Source organism: Xiphophorus maculatus, chromosome 3 (genome assembly GCF_002775205.1).
Source record: "Xiphophorus maculatus strain JP 163 A chromosome 3, X_maculatus-5.0-male, whole genome shotgun sequence".
NCBI classification, from domain to species: domain Eukaryota; kingdom Metazoa; phylum Chordata; class Actinopteri; order Cyprinodontiformes; family Poeciliidae; genus Xiphophorus; species Xiphophorus maculatus.
In genome coordinates, this window is record NC_036445.1 from 31,250,987 (window position 1) to 31,263,952 (window position 12,966).

General features: G+C 37.8%; 1 protein-coding gene across 6 annotated transcripts in view; it reads left to right on the forward strand.

Annotated features, from left to right (window-relative positions):
- Positions 1–9,180: 9,180 nt before the first annotated feature.
- adgrb1 (adhesion G protein-coupled receptor B1) overlaps positions 9,181–12,966 on the forward strand; it is a 178,795-nt gene continuing 175,009 nt past the window's right edge. For 3 of the 6 annotated variants that reach the window (XM_023330323.1, XM_023330325.1, XM_023330322.1), the window contains exon 1: positions 9,181–9,771. The gene's annotated coding sequence lies outside the window, so the exon portion shown is untranslated. The remainder of the gene's footprint in view (positions 9,772–12,966) is intronic. The other 3 variants (XM_023330320.1, XM_023330324.1, XM_023330321.1) reach the window with 1 other exon arrangement.

Consider the following 12,966-nt stretch of genomic DNA (forward strand, 5'->3'; position numbering starts at 1 on the left):
AAAAAAGAAGATTTTCCCATAATGGTCTCATGGGGTTCAGATGATCAATCTGACCTCAGTTTGACAGTCCATTGTGCTCAGCTGGGGGTGAAGCTTTTCTCTGACATGTCAATGTGATATCTTAGTCAAAAAATGTCTCTCTCTTCCTGGTTTGTCAAACCAGTTGGAAGGAGACAAAATACTAAAGATGTGTTTGCAAACTTTCAGCTAAACAAGGAGAAAAATGTTTTCTATATTTAAACTTTCATTTGTAAACACCATCCCCACCAGAAGAAAGACACTTCACCAGTAATGGCATATGGGACCTGAAAAAACTGCTTGAATAGAAACAAAAAATGATTTGAGAATTATTGATGGATTGAGAAATTGCTGGAATGTGAAAAGGTGCACCTGTGGACTTCCTGTACAACTAATGATTTACTTTACTGGGGTTTCTTCATTCATCCTTCTATGTTTCATTGGTTAAAGGTACCAAGCAAATCCCACTTTAATCTGGTCATCCACAGTCCAAGAACACTTCTCCTCTGCCCACTGACGATGAGGTTATTGATGACTGCACTTTGGCTTTTGTGGACATTAGTCCCATTTACTTCAGATGAAATCTTGTTCTAAGAGAGTTTCTCCTGTCATCCCCTTGTTTTTCTTTTCTTTGTCGCTCATTTCCTGTCTACTGCATATTGCTTTAATATCTCTCTTCTACCACATTGAAGCCTTTTATTGTCAACTTGTATGTTTCCATTTTACAACCTGAACAATTTTGCTTTCAGACACTTCAAATTTTGCACACAGGAAAACTTACATACTTTGCTGTAGTTTTAGAAACCTTTTCAGTGTTATTATCTTATAGCTCTTTTATTGGGACCATGATTCCTGCCAATCAGACAGTTGCAACATCTACAAGCTTTCTCTATTAACAGCAGAATAAAATAGATGAAACACAAATTGCAGACTGATTTCATAATGTTTTTGTCTACTTGAGTTAGTAAATGGATGCCCCGTTATTAAAACTATCATTTAAGTTTTGAGATTATGTGTTTTACAAAGTCAAAATATCCAGCTATTTTTGAATTAATTAGTTACAGTATGTGTCATATGTTATTTGTGTGGGTGTTTTCTTTTTGCTACATTTTGCCAGGAACAATTACTCCATACTTTTTACCATTGGTTTTATTGATCTTAGCTAAATCTGGCTCCCTAGCAAGCCTTTAACTGATTACAAAAAACTCCTGTAAATGATCATGTACAAAAGCTTTAGTTTTAATGGGTACAAATTATTAACCCTCCTGTTATGTTGCTGGTCAAGTTGACCCCATTTTAAAGTTACATTTTTTTTTTTTAATGGGTGGAAGTATTTTTTTCTGCACAAAATGTTTTCTATTTATCTTAATAGGTACACTCTACATATAAATTGAAAATGGTTCATTTTACACATTTGCACCACCCCCTATGTCTATACTGTTTGGGTCAATTTGACATAGCAGTCAAGTTGAAGGGTATAAAAAGGTCAAAAAATGTCCAATTCTATTTGTTTCCTTGCAACTGTGAGACATATTTCACCCCACACACACACCGCACCACACACATACATGCACACGTGCACACACACAAGCCCACTTTCTCGCTATTCTCTTTACTTCTCTGGGAAACTATGAGAAAGCAGGTGTTCATACAACTTTTGACGGGAATCTTTTCTGTTCTCGTGGGCAAACTCCACCATCACTGAGTGGACACTCAGCAGAAGTGGAGGAAAACATAAATACTCTCTGTATGACTCATTTGTCTTGATTTTAATCAGTGGGTCAATGTGACCCACTAATTAAAGACCTCTCAAGTTAAATTATAAAGATCACCCCTTGAAAGAAAAATTAAAAATGTGTACAAAAGATCAATTTCAAGGATAATTATTGTTTTTGCATGTGTAGGTTTTTTCAGTGGACATAAAAAATTTAGTTTACATTTTTTACATCCAAACTACTAAATGAGTAAGTGTCGCCATTGATCCTTTATTTGTGAGAAATAGAAAAAACATCATTGCACAAATATTGATTGAAACGGATGGTATAAAATGGTTCGTAGGATTTGTTCGGTTTCTGACACTATTGCATGATTAACCACTCCACGGGTCAAATTGACCCAAGAACATTATTGCTGTACCTCAGAAAAGAACATAACAGGGGGGTTAATAAAATATTTTTAAAAACCCAGGATAACTTTAAAAAAAGCAAGTTTTAGCTTGTGGATATCATTGAGCACAGAAATATTCTTAAAGAATAACAGCAAATAGCATATCCTCCTGTGGGCATTGATGTTAATGAATTTTTAACCTTTGCTGTTCTCTCAACATTCCTCACACTGTAAGAATGGCAGATTCTGGAGACAGCTGTCACCTCTGTACTGTACCCATGTACAGGGTGCAGGTCGCAAACAGTGCATGAGAGCAGCTATGCAAATTCTCAGACTTTCCACATCCACACAATCATCCATTGTTACAGTCACATTATGCACTTTACGCTCTCTAAGCTGACACATACTCACATCTCAGCTGCGCCTTTCTTCCCGCTCACAGCACAGCTCTGGTTGGAGATGTGAGCAGTGACGACTTCTCTGGCTTGGATGCTCCCATCATCCTCCCCCGCACATTTAGCATCCCAGACACAGCCGACCTGGACGGGGGCCAGGTCCCAGCTCCGTGCACTGGGCTTGACAAGGCCTGAACACATCCAGGCCTGGAGGACCAATGCATCACTTTAACTGAGCTCGGTACAGGAGTGGGCCTTTTAAAAATAGCCCCATGTGATGTGTAATTAAAGACACTGTGAATGGAGCTGGATCTAAATTTAAAGGTTATTAGATTTATTAAGGGCTTGCACAATTTTCCTTGCATTAGACAAGGATGAAAGATCATTTGCGAATCGCTGCTAAGCAGGCAGAGGAAATAATCACAGTGAACACGGCTGCCTTTCCCTGACTGCTTAAGATAAAAGTAGCTAAAAAGGTCACAGTGAAACTGGTTAAATTTTCCTGACAGTGTTATCCAGAATAAGCTTAACAAATCCAAATGGCATTGGGCCGCATGGGAGATAAGACAATAGCAGCAGTTCACACAAAAACAAACAATTAGTGTGAAACAGCATAAAAACATGAAAGTGATTATTTGGTTTGTTTTATTTTCCTGTAAAGTACCATCCATTTATTAAGGACCCCTGTCAAGTTTCACTAGAGGTGCATCTGAAAGATGACAAACCATTCTGTCTGCAGGTAAGGTCAGAGCCAGCCTTCAGCACCGTCCTGCATAAAAGCTGCACAGAAACTGCTTGTGCTTGGTGGGTGAATGGTCTGTGTGGTCTGATTAAATATTTAATTACACATTTAGACTCTTTGGCCACGTGCTGAATTAGTCATGTCTGATAATGGTGTGCCATGCAGAAGACAGGGCACAGCAGCCTCTGGGGGAGTACAGCCTCCCAGATGCCACACAATAACCTGCTCACCTATATAACTCAAGAAGAAAATTCTAAAGAGAATTGATAAACAGCTAAATGTCTGATTGTAGCAGGAAACATTCTCCTTTGTTTTAACAGCTAGTCACTAATGAACATTGATAGCAGCTACATTGTGTGTGTCCAGAGCCGAGAGAGCTTCAAGGTAATTTTAATAGAACTCAAGAAAAAAAAAACAGCCAAGAAACAAACCAGAGGTAAAGAAAAGCTCCTTCTTTTCATATCAATGCAACAAGACCTGTTAAGTCATTTTTTTAGTCCAAGTCAAGTCTAAAGTTTTACACCCCACCTCAAGTTTTCAGGCAGGTACTGAAGGAAATTACACACAAAATCAGAACTCTGTAGAACACATATGAGATTTATTTATTTTTTTATGATTTTATGTTTTTGTCACTAAATGATCTAAAATGACACTTCCTGTGCTGTTTGAAATGTGGGTCCAAGAGGTTTTTTTGTTGCTCTATATGTGTTGTACATGTATACTCAATAACTTCATTATTCATTATTTTCATTATCATTTACCTATTTTTAAATTTGTGTCTGTATGCCTTCTGTCTTTTTAAGTCCGTTGATGTCATTTTGTGTTGTGCTGTATGTTTGACAACCTACTGAAAAACTAATTTCACAGTACTTAACTAAATTAAGCGAAGAGACAAAACTGGTCAATATTCAGGGGGCCACGCTCCATAAAATTAACATCCATATATGTTTGTGACTATAATAACATCAGCCTCTGTCAACTTAGTGCAAAATAGATCATGTATGTGAAAAACGTAGTCAGTCATGTTGCAACGACTGGACATGCAAATTCATCAGGTCCAATGCACAGACACAGCTTTGGATACAAAGCAATACTTTCACTTTTTGGCAGTTCATCAGTTTTCATAATTCTTTCATTGTTACTTGGTATAGTTTAGCTGAGTGTTACTATCTCAGTAAGTTTGCTGATTAAAGTATTTAACTGGAGGGTTCAGTTATTTGTGTTATTAAACTCTTATATTGGAGAGGTGTTCTCTTTGTTTGAGAATGCCACTGCTGAACTTAAATCTTTCATATATTACATTTATTATCTAAACCTTTCCAGATAATCAGGTGGTGATTGGTCATTTTGATCTAAATGACAAATTTTGCTAATAATTACCTTTGACATTTGTGATGTTATTCATAGCCAAACCAAACCTTTAGTTGCACAACATGTGAAAAGTTGCTGCCCTGGAGCTCTTTGAAACACAGATGTTGAGTTCCTCTCCAAAGGTCAAATTACTGTGGGAAACCCAGAGTTGGGACAAACCCCGAAACATAATAGTCATTTGAAGCTCTTTACCACATTATGTTAGTGATTCTGTGGAGGACCTTGCATCAGGTGGAATTCAACTTGTGGCAAATACTGTAAGTGGGAAGTTCTAGAAAGTATAATAACCTTACTTACCACTTTTAATAGCTAAACAGCATGATGATCACAGGCTGCTGTGCTCTGTCACCACTGGCTGGTGTAGAAAACACTCAGACAGCTCTGTGCTGAATGCCAGAAGGAAGCCGAACACTGATTACACTTTTGTTGTCCGCATTCTTCTAAAAGACAGATGTTGATTTAAAAAAGTCCACAAAAAAAGTGTTCACCCATAGCAAACCTGCAAACGACAAACATGAACTACAGTGAGAATTACATAACATATGCATGGATGCAAAGCAAAACATTGCTTTTGTGAAGTCCTGAAATCATGTCAACATGAAGGATATTTGCAATTAAGGCAATGTGGCCCAAATTACAGCTTCATTATGGCTGACAAATAGGATGATGGGAAACATTTACTCTGCTGCTTTTATTCTACTTTACATCATGTTGAGTAGCAACACTCATTCATACCGAGTGTAATTAATTCCAGGAAACATAACCGGCACTTACTCCATGTCACTGGAAGGCATTAGGAAGGGTTTATTTTTCCTTCTTTCCGATATTGGCTCAGCTGCTCATTTCAACTTCACCTTCATTCTCATCTCCACATCCATTTTGTCCTCTAATGCTTCAGTTGTACATAATTCCAACATAAAGGGACTCCAGAAATACACTCAGTCACATGTCAATGCAGTTCATGGCTGCACAGGACTTTGACTTAGTCAGGAACTGGAAGTCTTTATGGCTACGCCAGAGAAAGAGGACAAATAAGTGTATTTCCCTGCAGTGTGAAGACAGGATAACCCAAAATATATCTGATAACCACATGAGACATCACAGTCATAAAGAAAAAGTCTTATAAACCTCAACGCTTCATTCATACAACTGATGCCCAATATGAATTATTCATGTGAAACATCTTGCTCATACGTAAATCTGACAAGGCTGTTTGCTAAGTGGTCCAGAGATGCCTTTCTGCATCCTTTTGTGCTCGTCTACATGGCCGTGTATCCTTGACTGAAGTCAGGACAATGACAGTGATGAAGGAAAGATGCATTTGTTTGTGCTCTTGCATCCAGAAGCCTGTCAGATCTTTCTGAGTTTCAAATCAAACTGGGTTCCCAGCTGTGTACTTGCCCCCTGTAGCAATGCTGGCTGTCTCCATGAGTATGTGTGTGACTGTCTGGGCGAGGGACAAGGCCTGAAGACATTATGTGCATTGTAAAGAAAAAGGGTGAGACAGTGCGGACAGATTGAGACAACACTATCATTACTGCTTGTCCATGAGGATTTAGGGTCAGGGTGCATGCTGCTCCTCCAACCCTGGAAGCTTAAACAGAGATCTGTCCATATTCCCAGAGATCCCAAACTAACAGCTTGTTTAATGCAGTACTGGAGGACTTGTCATTGGGATTATTTTGCACACCTTCTATAGGGTTTCGCTTTTGCTGCAAATTAAAAAAATTCAAAGCTTGTTTGTTTATCAACATCAAAGGCTTTTAGCCTGACTGGGTGGTTTGGCTCCAGTTACACTGCAGTCAAAAGGGGCCACAGATTGATAGCATGAATATAAACCCAGAGAGTATTGTAACCCCTTTGATGCACAACATTGGTAAGAAGTGACCCGGTTGGGTTCTTATTATCTTTACAAAAAACATTGCGTCACTCGATATTCCAGGTTCTGTTTTCTATTCAATCGTGTTCTTGTGTGATACCTATTTGACTGAAATGTATTTTTCCTTCTAGTCTTGTTAGTATTCAGTATATATATATATATATATATATATATATATATATATATATATATATATATATATATATATACTTTTTACTTTTAGTCTCCAACTTTGTGACAAAGCACTGCTTTTGTATTTACACCAAGTATACACAGAAGTGTAAACTGTGTACACTCCTGTGACACAGGAGGGACACTCCAACTTGGAGTGTAAACTTAGCGTTTACACTCTGGATTCTTGTTCTGATAAAACCAGATATTACTTTCTAAGTTGGTTCTAGATTTATATACTATGCCTTCAGAAAGTCATCACAAAATATTTGTTTCCTCATTGAACTTTTGTCAACGTCCATAGGAGTGTTCCACCGAGAAATACTTCCTATGACACAGTGATCAAAGAAGTTGATTTTACATAAAACTGCCCCTATAAGTTATTAGCAGCAGATGTAGTATTCTAATCTTATATATTATGTTTCATTAGCTTAAGAACAAAACCCATTACAATCAACAAAACATCAGTCTGTGTGTAATTATTCTGTATAATGTTTTTCATTTAGTGAACTGAGCTACTGTTATACATCAACTTTTCTATTATATTCTAATTTGTTAAATACTATATATGGAGCAATGAATCCACAGAAACGTCTACAAACACAGTTTAACAAAAACAATTTTAGTAAGCAAAGTTAGAAATTATTACAATATAGGTTAACACAGTTATTGCATCAAAGAGAAATTTTAAATTTGACATAAATGCCTTACTTGTACTCTTATAATTAAATAGTAAAGTTATTAGCACAGTCAGTCCTCTTAAGACTCTGACTCCAGAGAGTATTGTAACCCTTTGATGCACAACATTGGTAAGAAGTGACCCGGTTGGGTTCTTATGATCTTTACAAAAAACATTGCGTCACTCGATATTCCAGGTTCTGTTTTCTATTCAATCGTGTTCTTGTGTGATACCTATTACAACACAGTTATTGCATCAAAGAGAAGTTTTAAATTTGACATAAATGCCTTACTTGTACTCTTATAATTAAATAGTAAAGTTATTAGCACAGTCAGGCCTCTTAAGACTCTGACTCAAGTCAGTGAAGTCTCAACTGTTATCCACCAGTTCTGAAGGTAAAACCCTCTGTTGACCTTTGACTCTGAGTCAGGTTCTGCTGGGGGTTTCTCCTGTTAAAAGTTTTCCTCTCCTCCATCACTAACCAATGTGGTCTGTGTTTTCTGACATCTTTCTACCAGAACTAGCATTAACTTCCTTAGAAGTTGTTAGCACTGATAGACAAGAGCTGCGTTTTGGAGATACTCTGACTGAGGTGTCTACCCACTGTGAACTAGTCCTTGTCAAACTCACTCAAATCCTCACTCTTACCCTAACCCTAACCAGCTTCTAACAGAATAAAATGTTTTCCTAGTGGCTAACTTACCCTACCGCCTGCAGGAGCCTCGGTGAAGAGATAAATAAAATCAGTCACTGGTCATGGTCCTCAGAGCTCTCTGGAAAACTAGGTGCTATTTATTAGGCACATATTGTCATTATGTGAGAAAGGTAGTGCCACAGCCTCAACACGATTTCAATTGACGCAGTTTGACTCCAGGAGAGGGGGCTGATGGGTGAATTTTACACTGAGAGGAAACCTTTTAGCTTTGAACACAGTAAAGACACAATGTCGCAGGAAAATGAGCGTTTGGGCTTCAAAATAAGAGTATTCCCATGAGGAAGGTGGAATCTCTCAACTGGACTTCGGTGTGTCTGCGTGCGTGCGTGTTTGTAGCTTTCATCAAGAAAAAAATGGATGATATTATTATTAATGTGACAATGCAGGGCTTTCCCTTCCTCCTTTCTTTCATTTGTTCTTTATTTCTTTTTTTCTTTGTTTATTTCTTTACTACTTTTGTTTATTAATTCTCTTTCTTTCTTGCCAGTAGAACTGGTAGTACTGTATCAATATTAGGGAATTATTTACCTCTATACATAGGTGAAAATATATATATATATGTATATATATATATATATATATATATATAAGTATACTCTGTAGAAACACAAATTCTTATCAAGTATTTTTGTCTATTCTACTGCAAATATTTTAGTGCACTTGAAATAAGGCAAAACTACAAAAATACTTGATAAGAATTTGTGTTTCTACAGAGTATACTTATATATATATATATATATATATATATATATATATATATATATATATATATATATATATATATATATATATATATATATATATATATATATATATGGGTTATGAAAGTAAATATATATACTTTCATAACCCTGTTTATTCATATAGAAAAATATATAATTTAAGAGGGTAAATTTTTTTTTTTTTTAATTGCTCAAGTATTCTAGAAAGAGTCTGAATAATTAGTGTATTTATTGCATACTGACTCTTTCCCAAGGCTTACTCAAAGGGTTCCCCCTCCTGCTTTATTAAACCACGTATTTATTTTGAAAGATCTGCCTGGAAGTTATTGTGGTGTAATTTGGCTCTCTTGATACCAGCGCGAGCCCCGGGCTTCCAAATAAGGAATTTGGCTGTTGCCGCGCGGACACACGGACGGACAAGGACGCTCCAGAGCCGCGAGCTGGAGACGGCAGTTCCAGAGACGTGCGCGAGCTTCCCTTAGATCTGCGGCTCTGTCGCAGCTCTCACATTTACCTGGGGGAGAGTGAGGCGTGCGTGCGGAGAGGATTTCCAATTTCAAAGATCGCCTAACTTTTTCCAGACAAATAGGCTCTAAGGATTAAAAACAAACAGCGAACAAATAAAACAAGACATAGAAGAAGACGAACTAATGTGTAATAAGGATATTTCTGTCCGAAGTGAAGAGTTTGATTTTGAAGCAGTGGGGGAATCAAACAGGGAGAATACAAGCTGAATGCGTTTTACGCACTGGGAGCGCATCAAACAGAGAACCTGAACTCCTGACAGTTTCTCTGTCCTCTTCGTCCCCGAAGCGTCGTACTTATTTAGCTTAGGGTGAGGCGAGATTTATCAGAATTAAAACGCGTTTGGTGGACTTATGGCAGGACTTACCCCTTCTGGAATTGTTGAACACTCCGAACACACCGACCGCTGACCACTGCCATGCTTCGGCGGAGTGGTAATTTACTCAAGGTAAATTCTTTGTTTTATTATTCGTATTATTTCGTCCAGTTCAGTTCTGTTACCGATGTGTTACGAACTGGTCCGGTCATCTCAAAGTTTTCTGTGGCAACATTTTGGGACGCGTTGCCCTTGTTGTTTTGGGAAATTCATATCTGGCTAAAGGGCAGAAAATACCACAAAAAGGTCAAGTATTAAAATATGTGAGCTGTCGTTTATTCAACAACTTGGTGTTCCTGGAGCCAGACCAGGAGGCATCCGAGTGATTCCCAAAGCTCACACGCCCAGTCGCTTTGAGGCTCAGGGTGGCTCAGGGCATCGTCTGTCCGCGGGGACGCAGCGCGGCGACGCAGCGCGGCGCGGCTCTCCGGGGATGCGGTGTCGCCCTAACCCAACCCTGCTCAGAACCAAGACAGTTGAGCCATTCTATGTTTTTCTGCTGAAGGTAAATACGTAAGAGCAACAGTGTCCTTCAGTAAAACAGAGAAGAAGTGAGCTTAACTATGAACTCGCTCGCTGGGCACAACATAAATGGCTCTCTTACACGTTATTTTCCCATTCACTTAAATTGCTCATATTTTTCTTGAGAATGTGATTACTTTAAAATAAAATGCTGGACTATAACCAGCTTTTCTTATGCATATTCAACCAACATATAATCGATTGTTTACCGATCGTTTGGATTATTCTGAAAAGAACAGCGGTGTGGGTCCGGAGGAAGCTCAGTGCATCTCTCCTGGATTCCTTATATATTTATCTACACTTTAAAATTATTTCCTAACATGTTTTCATTTATTTGTATAAACAAACAAAGACGTAAATCAGGAGAGCTGCGGGTCAACTCCTCAGATTTCTCCATCTGCAGCTTCCAGGTGGCTTGGATCCACTTTCAAACATCCTGGAAACAGGATCTGGATCTGCAGGAACACAGCTGAAATGTGCTGAAGTCATGTCTTGGTGATACTTGATGAGCAGACGCAGAAATCATGCCTCCGGTGATGCTCATGGGGGAAACCTGAGTCTTTGCAGTGGAGGAGACGGATTAAGAGGCTGTGGCGCACCGCCTGTCTCCAGCTGATGGCCCTACCTCTCAGGAGACCTCATCGCCTCTAAATGAGTTGTCATTCACATTCACAGTCTTCTTCTGCTTCGGTGAGCCTCCCTGGAGTCTCCTGGAGCTGGAGTAGGACTTCTTAGCCTGCCCAAGCTGTGGCACTCGGGGCTAGCAGAAGAGGCAAGTTTGGAAACATTGCAGATATTGGAATTCATATCAGTCTAATAAGAACTGATAATTCCTCTTCATTTGACATTGGAAAGCAAAGTCAATATTTGATCTTCTAACCCTTTTAATATGGCTAGCTCAGACTGTTGGGGGCGCTATAGAACATCCATTCTTTCATCTGCTCATTTAAAGCTCCAGCTCCAGTGCGTTGCAGTCTGAGGAGATGACTGTTGAATAAATAAAGCTGTATGGCCTCAGAGCTGAGATTTCTGACCAATCGGCATTAACCCCTTTCAGTTGGCTCTAACGTGAGAATGCGATCTTAAAATACAGATTCAGAAACTGGGCTTAGTTTTTAAGGTCCATGCAAACATTTTTTGACTTTCTGTTTTGACATTGCATAAACCTTCTGTTGAAGATGGATTAATGGAGTTCTGGTTTGAAACTCATTAAAACCTCCAGTTGGAGCTTGTTATTCAAAGAAAATGAATGACTAAATTAGCCTCATATCGGAAGAAATGGCTTTCTTGGTGAATTTTATTATTATTGGTATTATTCACAGCTGATGCATCTCTCAGATATCCATGAACAGTCTTAGTTACCACATGATCTAAATGATCTTTCTTAAAGCAGGAAAGAAATGTGTTACTGCAGCTAAAACAACACAGCGTACTTACTGATGGAGTTATAATTGTGTTTCATATAATTACATTATATGAAGAGTTTTTTTTGTCCTTAGATTTAACCATAGAATAAATATTCACTAAATGTCATTGTATATTATAAGTTGATAATATATTTGCTGGTTATAAAGACTCTGGCACATTAAATAAACAGATACTACTTGCCCTTTAGCAAGATGACACCACATTCTGCTCCTTATAGACATTCTATTAAACATTGTTACTGTAGTGAGAGTGCTGGATGCTCTTTCCCAGTTTGTGTTACATTAAAACAAGGAATTGTAGTGGCCTTCTGTAAGCCTGCTGACCAGCAGTGTGCAGCAACAGGTGGGGGGAGAGTGGGTAGTGCAGCACTACTACTATCAGAAAAATCTGTTTAGTCTGGCTCCACTGTTCTGTGGCACCACTTTAAACATTTAAAATGGTATGATGCTTTTAATTTTTAAATCTTTGGTACTCATAAATGTACAAACATTATGTGCTTTTATAAAACACATAATGATGAATTTTGTGCCAAATGAAAATTTGTGTTTAAGAAAGAAAAATATTCTATTAAGATTTTTATTTTCTTGTTGGAAAATTAAACTCTTTTCTAGGACAGAATTTCAGTAAAGCAACATTGAATGTTTTTATTATTATTATTATTATTATTATTATTATTATTATTATTATTATTATTATTATTATTATTATTATTATTATTATTATTTTTGTTATTATTTTATAAGCCATCTAGCTGCTGATGCTTGATAGTAAGACAGCAACAAACCTCCAGCCAAACAGTTTACAATTCACACTCCTGAAGAACAGAGAACACAGTTTAAATGGAAGATGATTTAATCTTTTTCTCACCCGGAATACTTCTTTTCCTTGGCATTTCTGAAGCACTCACTAAATGACATGTTGTCAAACAGGCAGCTATAGAAATACATAATTTGTTTATTGTGACTGCATGATGTTATCTTTTGAGAAAATAAATGGGGATTTTTAAAGACTAGATCATTTCTTTATTCCCTGTCTGCTCTATGCTTCATGCAGGTTGGAAAAACTCATTTTTTCCTGAAATGTCATTGAAAGGGATTTAAAAAGGATGAATGATTAGATTGAAGGAGTTCTGGTTTGAAACCTCAGCCTAGCGACGATCCAGATGATCCAGTGATTGAAGCAATATTAAGCATAAAAGTGTTATATGGAACTTTTTGTCACAGCGCCATTATGTCCACATCAGGCCAATGATAAAGCTCCAAGGAGAACCCGATATGCAGGACTTGTCAGATGTTTTAAAGTCACAAGCATTTCTGG